Raw genomic sequence first — 15,926 nt, forward strand, 5'->3', positions numbered from 1 at the left:
AAAAGGTCTCCCCCTCACTCAGTAAATGTGACACATCCATCAGCACTGTGGCCTTTCAGACTTGTGTTTTCCAAAATGTTAAAATGTTTAATTTCATACAATGCTTTTCTTCACTGGGCGGTGAGGTGGGTTAAGTGTCTTGCCCAAGGACGCAATGGCAGCATTCGCTTGAAACATACCTGGAGTCGTGTTTTGTTGCTTAGGCTGAGTTCTTATCTCGAAAGGAAAACACCCTGTTCCACCTTGTGATGTCATCTGGTAATACAGGAAGTGCTAGATTGTGTTTTTAAACTCCATACACCTTCGCCTGAATTATATGGATAATTTCAGCTCTTTTTTGATTTACAATTTCTATAATAAAAAAAAATTGTAAAAGGTGGCCATTAACTTGAAACCTACCTCTTCATGACATCACAAGGTGGAGCAGAGCATTTTGGGCTTTAGAGCTCTAGACAGACTAATAATAAAGTTAGTCAAACATGTGTGAATGAAACAAAGCACAACTCTGGGTATGTTTTTGAGGAGGTAACCTTATGGCTTAAAGCTCAGAAGAATCAATTTTGTACCTTTTTACAGGAAACACATTCACTTTTTCACCCTAAAATCACTGATATTACATATTTACTGCATGGAGATAGTAGACTTAAAATAACAATGTAGCAGGAGGCTCTTCCCTTTTGCGCACTGGCTATCTGTCTAATCAAAGGTCAGCCCTGTCATCATGGTTTAATATTGATAATATGAGCTGGATTTCAGAGATGCACACACTTTCATATTGTGTTTAGTGTGGAGGCGCCATGTGAAACTATCATTAATAATAAAACAGACACAGGCAAGAATAAATGAGAAGCAACTTTGAGCATTAAAGTGTGCCATAGAAAGTGTTGAATTTGGCAGTTTTTTTTTTATTATTAATGAAACAATTTTAAACACTAGTAGCATTTTATAATTTCAAATTGTAGTACCCATAAATGTAAGTTCCTGTATTACATCCACACTTACATTTATTAGGTTCAGATGTTAATTATTGAAGAATATGCACAATAAATAAATACAAAATAAAAGTAAAAAGTCATTTATGTTATATTTCCTCATCACAGACATAGCTGGAGTTGTGTTTTGTTTCATACATACATGTTTAACATACGTGCATATTTATAACTGTTCCACCTTGTGATCATGTTGTAATACAGGAAGTGCTCCACTGTGTTTTTAAACTCCACTCACCTTCACTAGAATCATTTGGATAATTTCAGCTCTGGAATTGCCAAACTCTCCTGAAGAAAAGGTAAAAGTAGCTCTTAACTTGAACACTACCACTACATGACATCACAAGGTGGAACAGGGCATTTGAGCTTTGAGATGTAGACAGACACATTCAGGGTTACTCAAACATATGAATGGAACACATATATGACCTTTAAGTTATCAGTTTTGGACAAATAAATATTAAAGCAACAACTACAATTCATTTGCATTTAGACATTCCAAACCATGTACCTAAACTATGCTCTAAATAGCTCCAGTTATGAATGAATTTTAAAAAAGTCAAAGTTTCATATTTTTACATTGTTAATTATAAAAGTGTATTTTACTGACCCAGATAGCATGCACAGCCGTTTTGTTTACTTCTCCAACCTACTACTACATGCTGACTGTTTCCTTCTGGGAATATATCTGCTGTCCCAAAATGTCTCATACACCCTCTTTTATAATATATTGCATGCTATCGCTATACTACTTTGCTCAGTTCTCTTTGTATGTGAACAAAATAAGAAAAAAATATCCAAAGGTCTTGACACTGGTGCAAGGACAAGAGATCGAGAAGCTGATGGTTCTCCTGCTGTAATGAGAGAATGCATTTATAACGCTGAAGAGGTGATTGGAGGCGCTGGAATAGGCTTAAGGCTGTGATTGGCTGACAGGTGACAGGTATTTGTTTTTTTATTTGTTGGTGACAATGTGTGTTAATTGGCATACATGAGGTACTGTAAACATGCCAGATTGTAGCTATAGGCAAATTTCCATATGTTCCCGCTGTCAGTCTTACAAACATTCATTCACACATACGTACATAAACACTGGGTGCAATGTGGGTGAAGTGTCTTGCCCAAGGACACAATGCCAGTATGCACTAGAGTCACTGCTGCCCCACTTTGGCACCTGGTATTCCTAGCTGTTTATAGTTTCAAAACTCCATTTCTGATTTGGTATTTGCAAAGTGGTAGGGAATATTTTTCCCCATGTAAAAAAACAAAACAAAAAAAAACCCTTAAAGCCACAGTACGTAACCTTTTAGCTAAATTATTACAATGACTAAAACAAATGCATATGCTTTTTTTTTTTTTTCCTAACTTGAGCAGGCTTGCATGTCCACAAACCTGGCTCTATTCGGCCTGGATCTCGAAATATTGCTCCTTTGGCTATAATCACATAAATCACAGTATGGCATAGAACTTCCATCTCCACTGAAAATGCTCTGGAGTATGGGTTTAATGTTCTATTTCCACAGAATCATGAAAGTGAGGTGCCACCTCCAGAAAGTTTTGTAATTTACCTTTAAATAATTATACACTTCAAAATGAATAATCCTGTCAATTTTGGTTTTCACTGTAGTAATCGTAGCCCTTTAACTCCGTTGTACTAGGGTACTTGTGATTGTACAAATGACTCTGAAAATTCACAAAGTATATAGCGAGTGTGGAGTCTTAAATTACAGCATGCAAACTCCAGTGGCTCATTAATATTACAGGGACTGTTCTTTGACTTCATTTCATTTCTCCGTCTGAGTGAGGACAAACGGTGCAGGAGGGAGGAATTATAAGCTGTGCAAATCACATTTTCAGGTTCAGTGTACAAAAGAACTACTCGATTGTTTTAACCTTTTCTTTCCCACAATTTCTCAGACGTCTTTCAACTTTTTCCTTACCTCCCCTCACCTAGCTTTTATCTTTGCAGTGTTTTTTTTTTCTAGTTTCTAACAGGAATTTTCCTCTTTAGAGTGCTACATTTTCTGAAGTCCAGTGTTGTAAAGAGTTGCTTCAATATTCTCCTGTGTAATCCGTTGTTCAGTATTACTTAGGTTTTCCCCTTTGCAAAAGGGTGAAAACATATTAAACAATGACAAAACTAGTGGAGTTAAGTCATTGTTGTTTAGGTAACTGCAATCTGTACAGTATTTTTTGGACTATAAGTCACACTTTTTTTCATGGTTTGGGTGGTCCTGCGACTTATATATTAAAATGTTCACACTGACAGCCGCGAGAGAGCATTCTAGGCTTGTGACCTCTGTCACTTTGTCCTCTACTGCGTACGTCTCCTACAGGAAGAGCCGCTCTCCTGTCTGGTATTATCTCAGTTGATCGCACCATTACTTCTATACCACTGAAAATTTTAAATTTAAACAAAGATAAAGACAACTGAAACCATCCTGTCGGGATTCAGAAAGGCTGGAATAATTCTAACTGAAACTGATGCTGAGTCTGATGACAGCTACACAGAAAAGGAAGCAGCGCTCTGTTTACCTCTGGAGGTCGCAGAGTTGCTCAGAATTGACACAGACGATGAAGAATTCAATGGATTTAGTGATTTGGAGTGAGATGGAGAATGTGGTAAACTTGTCATGTTATGTTTTTTATGTTATAATTATCTGAATAACTTAATATGTTACGTTATCAGTCTGTTGTTCTCTGTTCTATTTTATTACTAAAACTTGCCTTTCAACATGAAATGTCAGTTTCTGGTCTCTGATTTTATAAAATACATGTCCCCCAAAAAGTGCGACTTAGAGTCCGGTGCAGCTTCTATATGTTTTTTCTTCTTCATTGCAAATTTTTTGACTGGTGCAACTTATACTTTGGAGTGACTTATAGTCCAGAAAATAGAGTACTATTGTCAAAAGAGTGTATGTACACTTATGTGGTTCGAATTCCTTCAAGTGTACATTTTCACAGAGATAACAAAACTTTCTCTCCGCAACACAGTTCATAAACGCTAATAAGAATTTATGGTTCATAGTTTTGGCATTTGACTCATCCTTCAGCCTGTCAGCGAACATTTATATAGCTCATTTCTACCTCCAGCGAGCATTCAAAGTGCATCAAGAAACCACTCTTCAATTCACACAGATGCTTTGGGCCGGTTAAGTGTCTTGTCCAAAGACACAACAACAGCATGCAGAGTGTTGGAACTGAACCGCCAACTTCACCAGTGCATTTTGGTTGACATTTGCCACGTTTGCATGAGAACTTTAATTCCAAATAAAAATAATTAAATCCTGAATAAAAATTAATTCTGCTTTAAAAAGACCCCGTAAACACTTAATTCCTAATGAAAATGATTATTCAGAATTAAACTTAATTCCAAAGTAAGCGGGTGGTTTATTCCAATTTTAAAGACGAATGAATTTATTCCTTGAGCATGTAAACGTTTATTCTTCTTAAAAATAATTCTGGTCGTTCAGTGCATGCTCGTTGGGTCGCCCTTCTGACGAGATCCAGATGATCCAGCTCCACCAGTCCTTGCTTCAGACTTTCATCCACTGCTCTTTGGAATTGCGAGCAGGATGCGGGAGTGGGCTGAGGTAGAACAGCCGTTGACTCAGTTTGTCTTCTTCCTTCTCTGACACTCTTCCCTTCTCCTCCTCAACTGACAGATATAAAGCGTGATGAGAGAATTCTCAAGCTGCTGCTTCATTATCATCGAAATGACTGCAAAAAAAAGTTGTATCATGCTGGTGTCCATGGCTTAACGGCAAACTGAGATGACAAAAATAAATAAATAATAAATATGTTCATGTACCTGTCCAATCAGAACCCTTCTGATCCCCAGACATTGAGCGTAATTAAATAAAGCCAATTTAATGAGTTTTCCATGTAAAACTCGAATTCGGAATTATTATTTCCATGTAAACTCGAAGGAGAATATTTTAATTTCAAACTATTTAATTCGGAACAATTAATTTGGAATACAAAAACATCATGTAAATGTGGCCACTTAGAGGTAACCCATCCCCAGTCAAGGTAATAACTTGAGGTTGCCCGGGAATCAAACCCACAACCCTCTCACTATGAGGCTACTGTGAAAGAGTTCAACTTCAATATCACAGTCGGAATTGTCATGCATAGATGTAGACAGTTTTAAGAGTTATAATCTAAACAGTTGCGATAACTCTTTCAGGTATCCTTTCCAACGCCATCTCCCCAAATTCCCCAAATCACCGTTAAGACCATCCATTTTTGTATCAGTAATTAAGAGGGACCAGAAATCACTGTAAAAGCCAATAACATGCCTAAACAACTCATTGGGGGCAGCTTTACGTCAACACATTTCACTCGCCTGTTCTAAACGCCATGTTATTTCCCCGTGCCATTTACCCTATATATCACAGATCGGGGTCATCTGCCCTCACATTAAACATTCATACGACCATGGAATGCGCGGAATTTATGAAACCGTCACTTCTACCGCTTATTACTGTAAAATTGCTGGTGTAAAAGAAGAAAACGATGATACATTCTTCCCGCATTCGAAAAGAGTTTGTAATGGAGGGCATCTGAGTAAGTATCTCTACGGTAATATCGGCGTTCCCTTACACGCAATGCAACCCCCATTCATATTAGCCCGGCGCGCGGAGTCTACGGAGGATCATTATGCATGGAAATGGTTGGGAAGTCTTGTTTAAAGTGGTGGAGAGGGGAAAAACGGTATACAGAAGACTGGATGGAATAGATGAAAAGACTTCGGCTGTTTACTGTCAATGAGGTGAGATAGATCCAGTGGAGATAGAAAGATATGGGGGGATTATAAAGGGGAGGGGGCTGGGAGAAGTTAAATGACCTGTATATATATGTGTAGTCTTAGCGTTTATGGAATGGAACTAATGGTGTCGAAGGTGGAATATTCTTTGCGGGGAAAAAAAAAATCATTCTATCTCTTCGATGTACGGTATACGCGCTTTGTACTTTTCCGACTGTGTGTCCATCTTTGTGTCCTCTCGTTGCGTGCGTGTGTGTGCGTGGAAATTAATCAAAGCGGGGGCGATGATGAAGAGTTTCTGTAGGATTCTGTCAAAGGTTAAGAGCTAGTTATTTTTAAGAATGACATGAATCTCGGCGAGACAGTGATTGCCTAAATGACCACTGTAATTACCAATTACTTCTTGAAGCAGAGAATATATTCGCGGCATGTAGCCAGCTAAATACAGACAGGCATTAGCCCATTTACGTACTAATGCACATAATTTAGATCGTGAAAAGGGCAGATGGGAACACAATGGAAGATATAATAGATACCGCCTAATGTTATTCCAAAAAGAATATTGGATTGGTAGGGGATGGATATTACTTTGTGTCAGATTGTTTTTCCATAAAACGTTCAAAATATATTTCATCTCTGGGGCCCGCGTCCCGCTTTGCTCCTGCTGCCTTCGGTGCGGCGACATTGTGGTGCTCTGATGGCTAACGAAGGCTACGCTAACGGGGGCACTTGTCTCATTGGCAGCCTATTATCGACCCTTGTGCATTAAATGGCAATGGGGCCACGTTTTGTACAACTAGCCCGTGCGCCATTTACCTGAGTTTTGGGAGCAGACAACAAAAAGACAGCAATCAAAGAGAATATCCTGGGCAATTGTCTAGTTTTCATTTTAGCGAGATAACACAATGCAATATTAAAAGGCTGCTATGGGCTTGGGGTGTGGTGCAACCTGCAAATGGAGTACACGCTGGTGCGACAGTAGCTCCAGTGAGTAGTAGTGTTCGTCCTCTGATGCAAAGGTTGGCAGTTTGAATCCCACTCTATGCCTAAATATTGTTAGTAGATCCCCTGACCCACAGGTTGACAGTTCCATCATAACTCTCATGCATGAATACTGTCATTGTATCCTTGGGCAAGACATTTAATCTGCCTCGCCCCCACCCTGGTGTGTGAATGGCTGAGTGGTTCCTTGATGTAAAGCCATTGTTCCCATTTACATATTTGTTACAGCAAACCACTCACTTTACTGCAGGTAGTTTAGATTTACCAATGTACCTAGGCTAGAGGTTCCATCAGAAAGGTCAAATGCCATTCCTAGTTTGTAAATGTTGTTCCCTGACAATGGCAACAGAACTTTTACTAACTCCGTACTATGTTTGACTAGTGCAGCAATTGTGGTTCAGTTGTACTGCCCAAGGACAAATAGGCTTTATACACTGGTTGAGTGGAAGAGATCCACTTACATAGCTTCTTTTCTTCATAAAAAATATAAAAGAAGGCTTTAGTGTTGCAGTTAATTACTCAATCATTTAATCAATGCAGTTGTTGACCATAGTATTCATACAGTTAACTCCGCCAGCTTTGCAACTTGTATCAACTTTGAATTCCCTGATCATGAACTTATCTCATATTGTAGCCAGTGTGGACAATACTTTTCTCATTTGTGTGCAATTACTAATAACAAGGCTTCGACACTTTCTGCAAAACCCCTCCATCTTCCAAACATGTATATCATTTACCCTCTCACCAACTCCGAGTTCACGAGCTAAACTTTGAGCACAGACAAGACAACAAAAGCAGCAATCAGAGAGAATACGGCACTCAAATCCTGGCTCCACTTTTTCCCCTTCTTCTCCGGCTGCGAGAGGAAAACAGGAGCAAAACAATGGCTGACAGGCCTGACTGGCGAGAGGATATTTACTAAATTAGACATAAACTGCTAGGCTCGGCATCTTCGCCAGGGAACTTGTAACGTCTCATAAATAAGTCAAAGTCGGAGAGGCAGACAAAAGCGCCAAACACGGGACCTAAGTGTGTGTTTGTGTGATGTTTTTTGGGGGGATAATGAGTTGCCATTTTTGCGCGCTTTCCTCCCAACTTGACAACAACCTCCCCGTGCCGGTACATATTGGTGCGTACTTTTGCGTTGCTTGGGTGCGTTTCCGAGACTTCCCCCGTCACCTCTGCTTTTGTCAGCCTGCCGCGTCCCTCCTTTTTGGCAGGGTAATAGGGACACATATTTGCTCCCGATGTAATCTTGTCGGCGCTGGATCTGATAAAGACTTGGAGGAGAAGCTGATTATTGGCGTTGGCGGCAGGGATCATGCAGAGATAGAGAGGCTCCCATGCCAAACTCGTATTGTCCCCACATTTGGTTGCGAAGTCATGTCCGAGCAGAAGTAAAAGTATTGGTGTGCAGGATTTTCTTATGGTAATCCTGGTATTTATTTGAAATAAGAAATTAATTGTATTTTAGAATTCATGTTGGTTTCATGTTTAAATAACTAAAGCCTCAAGTTTTCCTCATTTGGGCAGTCAAAATGTTCCGTGACAACTTTTAAATCTTTCACCGTAAGACAGAAGAAAAATGCTTTTTTGCATACACACTAAATGAAATGTACTGTAGTTTCAATATATTTTTTGCATAATTCAGGGGTGGGCAAACTATGGCCTGGGGTCTAAATGCGGCCCTTTAATCTTTTTAATCCGGCCCGCCGAACTTGAATAAATTATAATAGTAAAAGTTGTAATGCTTTGAAATTATTTTCAATTGAAATTCAAGCACATATTTTCTTCATATTTTTTCCTCTTATGAGGTAGATTACCAAAACAGTTCATCCGTGTGCTCCTGGTTCGGCTGTTCTGTCAAATTTTAGAACCCTTTGTGGCCCATGAATCAAAAAGTTTGCCCACCCCTGGTATAATTCATGTTAGTATAGATTTACATTTTTCCTAATATTGAGTATTTTTCCCAGGTCATGTGATACTCATTAGGGCATCTGACATTAAACCTATTGAAAAGTAAAGTAAAGTAAAGTAGAGTAATTTAATGTATTTGTGTCCCCTTAAAGGAATGCAACTCCCTTTAGTTCAAATTATTTAAATAAAAGTAATGTAATAGTAATAATTATGTGATTTGAATTATCAACTAATATAAACATCTTTTTGTGATCATCAGAAATAAAAGTGGGAAAAAACAGATTTTCTTTTTTAACATACAGAAGAACATTTTTGTAAATTAAAGTTGTTTCCCCATCATAAGGATATATGGAGTTGTTACACAAACTCTGCATATTTAGGCTGACTTCTTTTCTCAAACAGAAAACTCTGTTCCACCTTGTGATGTCATCTGGTAATACAGTTTTTAAACTCTATACACCTTCACTAGAATAGGATAATTTCAGCCCTCGAATTGCAAAGCTCCACTGAACTACGGTAAAAGGAGCTGTTAACTTGAAAACTACCGCTTCATGACATCATAAGGTGGAACAGAGCATTTTGAGCTTTGAAGATGTAGACAGACTAATAATAAAGTGTTACTCAAACATGTGTGAGAAACAGGCAACAACATTACAGCACGGCTTAAAGAGAGTCCATTTTGCATAATGTAGCACCATAAAACCAGTAGCCTTTGTATCCAGCCCAGCAGTCTCATGGATTAAATGCACGTGTATACTCTATTTTAGCAGTAGTGCGTCGTGTTTACCCCCCTCCCTCCTCCTGTCATCTTCTGCCAGCGCAGTTTAGCGACGCCATTGTCACTCCTCTCCCTCCTTTCGCCCCTTCCCTCTTTCTTCTCTTTATCTTTAGACAATACCTGCGTTTTACAGTAGCAGCACTTTTTTAGCTGTGTCTCTGTTTTCCTCCCTCAATTTTTTTCTCTCTTTTTTTTTGGCATCATCACTTTTGTTGGCAGTTGTCTTCAATACTTAATGCCTCAATGAAAAGAGAGGCAAACAGCAATTCATTTCAATGGAGAGGTTTATATTTGAGATTTAGAGAGTGGATTTGTCAAGTTAGGCCCTGGCTGCTATGTGCGCTTTTGCCGATAGAGGGGGGGCGACATTTAGGTACTTTTATTTGAGTTTCTATTCAAATTCAAGTAAGAAAAGTCTGTAATTTAGACCAAATATTTGTATTGAAGATGTAACTGTCTTGTTTTCTTAGTTATATATGGATCCAAAGTAGGAGTATTTATATCTATATATATATATATTTTTTTTTTTTTGTTGCGTACAGTTTTACCACATGCTGGGACATACTGTTGTTGTGTCCTTTCACTTCAGCTGTATCACTTTCTTTATTATTTAAATAGTTATCACAAAAAAAATCATTCTATAATTTTTCCTTTTTTTCATTTTTTATACTTTGCAAAATGCGTTTAAAAAATGCATAGAAAGTATTTAAGAACAAGAAAATGATTTAATTTATTTCAACAAAAACATGAAATAAAACCTTATTATTAACCGTATTAATTCTAAAAGGATATATTTATGTATATATAAATGTATTTGAGTTACCAATATTCGATGTTTCTATTTTCTTCCGCCCCATACTCTGCCCTTTTGGCAAACACAATCCAATCAGCCCCTTTTAATATTCCCCCTCCTCGTGTTGTGAAACCTGTCCGGCCTTAATTTCACAGCTTTGCCCACAACAGCGTCTCTTGCAGTCGGCGTCGCTCCCTCTCCCATACATTCTGCTATATAAACTTGACTCCCGCCAGCCAGTGGAAAATTGGCCCGCCCAACAAGTGCTATCTAGGGGGGATCACTTGGACAAGGCGCCCACTCTCATCAATGCTGCGCTCCTTCTGTTGGGACATTGTGTACCAACTTTGTGCGTTTCCGAAACAAATGCTTTTGTCCCGATCGCGCTGTTCTCGCCTGGTCTTATCCGCGGCTAATTAAATGTTTTTATAGCCTTTAACCCCTCGCATCATGTTACGAGCTGTTGTCTTCCACTGCGCCGCGTATTGATTCATGACCAAATCTGGTTTGAATCGAGAGTGATGATTTGGGATTTTGATTGTTTGTTGAAGTTTTGTCTGACAGTGTTTTAATTCATAAGCAAATGGCTGTTGAAAATAAGTAGTTCATATGTTTTGATTTTAATGAAATTAACACGTGCTGCAGATACATTTAATGATACATGTTTGCCTTCAACCACAGACTGATACTAAAAATAAGACTATAAGGAAGGTACAATAAAATGGAACTTTAGTTGCTGTATATAAGTTTTATGTGAACATGCAGAGGCAAAAAAAAAAAAAGAAAAGAATAAGCCAATTTTAACTGTTCAAAGTCATTAATTTCACTTGGTTGGCAATGTATTCATTATATGTTTAAAATTATTATTATTTTTTAATGTAAAATTAATGCTCACGTAGTTTGTTTGTACACATCACTGTGCCCACTAAGATGGGAGCGTGTAAATAACTTTGGGGTCTTGCTTGCTGCTTTTTGGGGACATTACACTGACTTACATTCATTCTAGAGACCTACCTTAAACAGTCATTTTAGATCATATGTGAACTTTAAACCATATGGGGACTTGATTTTTGTCAGCCCCCATTTTTGTCAGGCAGCCCCCTAATAATAATAATAATAATAATAATAATAATAATACCAATACCATATCACCCATACTGAAATCCTTGCTCTAGCCCGCATCTGATCTACATTCATCAACATTCTCGCCATCCACCAATTTAAACCGCACCTCCCACAACTCCACAATACCGCTCTCCCCTCTCATCAACCCCATTGTCCGTCCCACGCCTCGGCTCGCCCGGCTGCTGCCCGCTAACCCTGATACCACCGTTTGAATGACACATGGACGGGCGAGAGTGCCAGGAGTCCAGAAGACAGGAGCAGACAGGAGCAATCTGGACCAGCGCCTGTCCAAGAGCTTAGTGGGGAGTCCGCAAACTGCTCAAAGCTGACATTTGTGCCACCAGGAGGTACGTAACAGGGAGCGACAGGCAATCAAATCCAACGCACCCCACCGCCCGCCCGCCATGTAAAACCACCCAGTCCTCATATCTCTCTCTTTCAATCCCTTTAATTGTTTTGCCGATGGAGATGTTGTTCGCAGATAAGTCATTGTAGGTTATTACGACATAAGCGCCATTTGGAGTTTTTTCGTCTTGTTCTTGCAGTTTTGGTTAATGGGAACTGCAAGGTGCTTGTAAAAAATCATGTTCAAATTTTCAATCCACACACAACAAATAAATAAAGTGATCAAATGCGAGGAGTGTACGAGGAAGAGCGGAAGCCGGGCCCCATGACTTTACATAGAAAATGGTGAAATCTAATTATAAGGGAATCAGACATATTTAATCAAAGCATTTTATCTTCAATTTCCAAAACACTATATTCTGCAAATAACATCTTAGTTGTGGGTAGCACATGATTGGGCCACAATATCAGGACACTGTGAGTGAATTGTCCAATACGAGAAGAAGTAATTATTAACTGAACTTTGTTGCTTTTGTCTTATGTTTTAATTATAGGAATTTTATGTAACAATATCTACATTTCATGGTGCAAATAGTAGCTATCTGAAGGTGCTACTCAATCTGAAGCACTGTTACCCAAGTTAGACTTAATCTGAGTTTTGTTTTAATACAATCTGACCTGAAAGAACTGACTTACCTCTCTACAGTGGTCCCTTATTTATTGCGGGGGTTACGTTCTAAAAATAACCCACAGTAGGCAAAATCCGGGGAGTAGTCAGTTTTATATTTTTCAATTATTATATATGTTTTTAGTAACTGTAGAACCCCTCACCACACACTTTATACACTATTCTCAGACAGGGCCCTTTTTGCATCCTTCTTTAAACTTGCTGCTGTTATCCTTATGTTATATTCCTCCTCCTTTATGTAACGAAACCGAAGATGAATTTATTCCATAATGAAGCCCTACAGCTACGTAACTTCTACCTTCCTTCAGCATGTCCAGAAGTCCAACTTTTTGTGTGATGGTTAGCATCTTCCTCTCCCTTTTGCATGTGACCACAGGTGCTTTTGTCGGTGTAGAACGTTTCATCAACATTGTGGGTTTTGTCGGAGAGAAAACTTGCAAACATACAGAGTCACACTGCTAGAGATCGAATATGTATATGTTGTAAATTTGGTAGCAGAACGCATTCTGTGCTGTTCAGGAGACAAGGCATGGAGGAGATTGATTGACAATGGTATACAGTCCCTTAGCCAATCAGGACACTGGGGGAGAAACACAATGCTTGTTCATGCACTGTTAAAAAAAAGGCATGTAAAATTGCACCCCCCAAAAAAAATCTATGAAACAGCAAGGCCGCGAAAGGTGAACCGCGTTATAGTGCGGGACGACTGTATCACATTCTTGATGATAACATCTCCATGGAGACAAGCACATGGTGGATCCACCAAAAGTTACATAGTACACCGTTAACACAATATAAACCTGCTATTTTGATCCTTTTCAAATTAAGATGTGTGTCATGGTCATATTTCTTTAAATGAACTGACTTTCATTTGTGCTTATATGGTGAAGACATAAGTATTATACCCAAATAAATCATCTTCCTCATCATCATCTTAACTACTGCATATTATTAGTCATGTATCATTAATAAGAAAGGGAGACCTCCACTAAAAGGGTCTAAGAATAGTCCCTCATTAACACACATGCTTAGTGGTCCAATGTTAAAGTCACTATATGATACCATGTGCACTTAAAGCATAGCTGAGAACAGTTTCAGTGCTTATGTAGTATTTTTAAATACATCTATTTGTTAAGGTTATGATGTAATATTATTGTTTATTAAAATGTGTCCTGAAATCATATTAGCAGGAAGAAAGTACTGATGAAGTGGTGGTGGTGATTGTGATTGTTCAAGTTTCAATTCAACATTTGCTTATAGTAAACAACCAAAGTGCTTCATTTGGATTTCAAAAGCATTGGATATATTAAATAACACTAAATCAAACTACAAACAACTGTACAATGTATAGATTATTTTTTAAAAGACATTCAGTATGTTTTGAACGACCTTTAGGGCACATCTGGTCAGAGAGCAGTGAAAATGGAAATATAAAGTTAAACCCATTTGGCACATTCTCCATGTGGATACGTTTCATGCCATACTGTGGAAGATTCTAGATTCTAGAAGAATATTCATATGGAAAAGAGCAGGAGAAGGCCCTCTTATAGGGCAAATACGAATCAGGTTTGTGGAGATGCACAACCGCTCACAGTAAGGATGCATATTTGTTGTTATTTATTAGTGCTATAAAATGCAACCAAAAATACATGCTTTTTATCTATTTATTTTTTTGGTTTAGTTTTTTGGCTAAAATGTCACATAGTATGTGCACAATTGGGCATTACTTTGAGCTGAGATTGTCCTTCTGTTATTTTCCATTTGTCCATTTTTGGGACTGGCCCAAAGTGGAGATGCCGTGATATGTCTTTGTTGCAGTTTTTCTATTAACAGTCACTGAACTCCAAACTTACCCTATAGCCCCATTTTACAAAACAACGTAGTAAGATTGTTCTCATATATTTCTGCAGCACTCACGCAGGATTCATTTTTACATGTACAAAAACACATTTAAGTCCCCCCTTGCCACATGTAATTATCTGATACCCTGTGGTCCTACAATCAGCCGACGCTTAGTTTTAATAAGCAGCATTTATTAAAAAAACACAACTCACTTCAATTAATCCCATAGAGACATATGCAAATGTTACTGTTCCTATTTCCTGCAGCCGCAGAATCTGCTGTTTATTTAGACTTATGGGAGTAACTTTTTTGATCACTTTTAAGAGTGAAATTTATGTTTCTATTTTAATTACAGTTGTATTATGTTTACCGTTCACTGAATGTTCACACTGAATAGACTGGATGGTTTGTGTTGCTCGCACTTAAAGCCTCAGTATGTAACTTTTATGCTGTTTTCTCTGTTTGCATTTTGCCCAGATTGTTGCATCACAGGTAAATATTCATACTTCTTGTACGCAGTTTTTAAGCTCATAAACCATCTTCAGACTCATTCTGTGGTCAAATGTGTTCACAGAAAACACATGGCAACATTTGCACAGCATTCACAGCTGCCCTGGGGCAGACTGACAGAAGCGCAGCTGCCATGCCAATCATGCCATCAGTCCCTCCGACCACCAAATGTATAGTAGAGCTGGTTAATGTCATACTATGGAACATTCCAGGCAAGATAATGACATACCAATAGAAACAAGCAGGTTAAGGATCCCCTCCAAAAAGTTACGTAGTGCACCTTTAAAGTCGGTTTTGCAGTAAAGGAATTTTGAGAACTTGATCGAAACAAGTCAAACGTGTGTGGACTTTAAAAACATGGAGCAGCACTTTCTGGATTACTATATGATATAAAATGCATGGCTGGCTCTTATTTTTGAGCTGTCAAAGTGGCTCAAAAATATGTGTGTATTACAAAACCCAAGTCACAAGCAGAAAGTTTTGGATGACAAAAACAAAAAACATGGCTAAAAGCATTAAAAAAACAAAACAAAACTAAAAAACCCTTCAAAACTCCAAATCCCACATTCTTCCTCCTAACTCGCCTCTTGTCGCAGAATGACTTTGAGAACGTTGCCTTCTCGCCCAAATTATGCAGCACTTTTAACAAGAACTCTTTGTTTTATGCCTGCCATGTGCCATTGACTTTAATGCCTTATAAATACCATTGATATATTAAATTTGTACTGCACGCGCCGCCATATTTTTATCATCTCCGCTTGTTTCGCCGCCGCTTTTTATATCAAACGGAAATGAGAGGAGAAGGAGATTAAACGACCAATCCTGTTTTAATTTTTTTTTTTTTTTTATGCTAGTGGTTTCTGTTCCATTCCACTCTGGGCACTTTTGTGTTGATAGCTTACTGTGCACATAAGAAGCATGCAGCGCGAGGAATAATTGTTCTTTTCATGGTAAGAAAGGCCATATCAATTAAGGGTAAATAGTCCTCTTAGTTATTACACTACAGCTCAGTGGAGTGCCGTCAATGCAGTCATATTTTCCATTCTTTCTCCACTCAAATCGCAGCGAAGCTTTGTGATGTTTTAAGAGCGTTTAGCATTGGTGAACTTGCAATATGCATTTATTTGTGCGTCTTTGTAACATGTGGCAGAAGAAGAAGAAGCGAATGG

The sequence above is a fragment of the Boleophthalmus pectinirostris genome, unplaced genomic scaffold, assembly GCF_026225935.1.
Source record: "Boleophthalmus pectinirostris isolate CB_2022bp ecotype Guang Dong unplaced genomic scaffold, ASM2622593v1 HiC_scaffold_19, whole genome shotgun sequence".
NCBI lineage: Eukaryota > Metazoa > Chordata > Actinopteri > Gobiiformes > Gobiidae > Boleophthalmus > Boleophthalmus pectinirostris.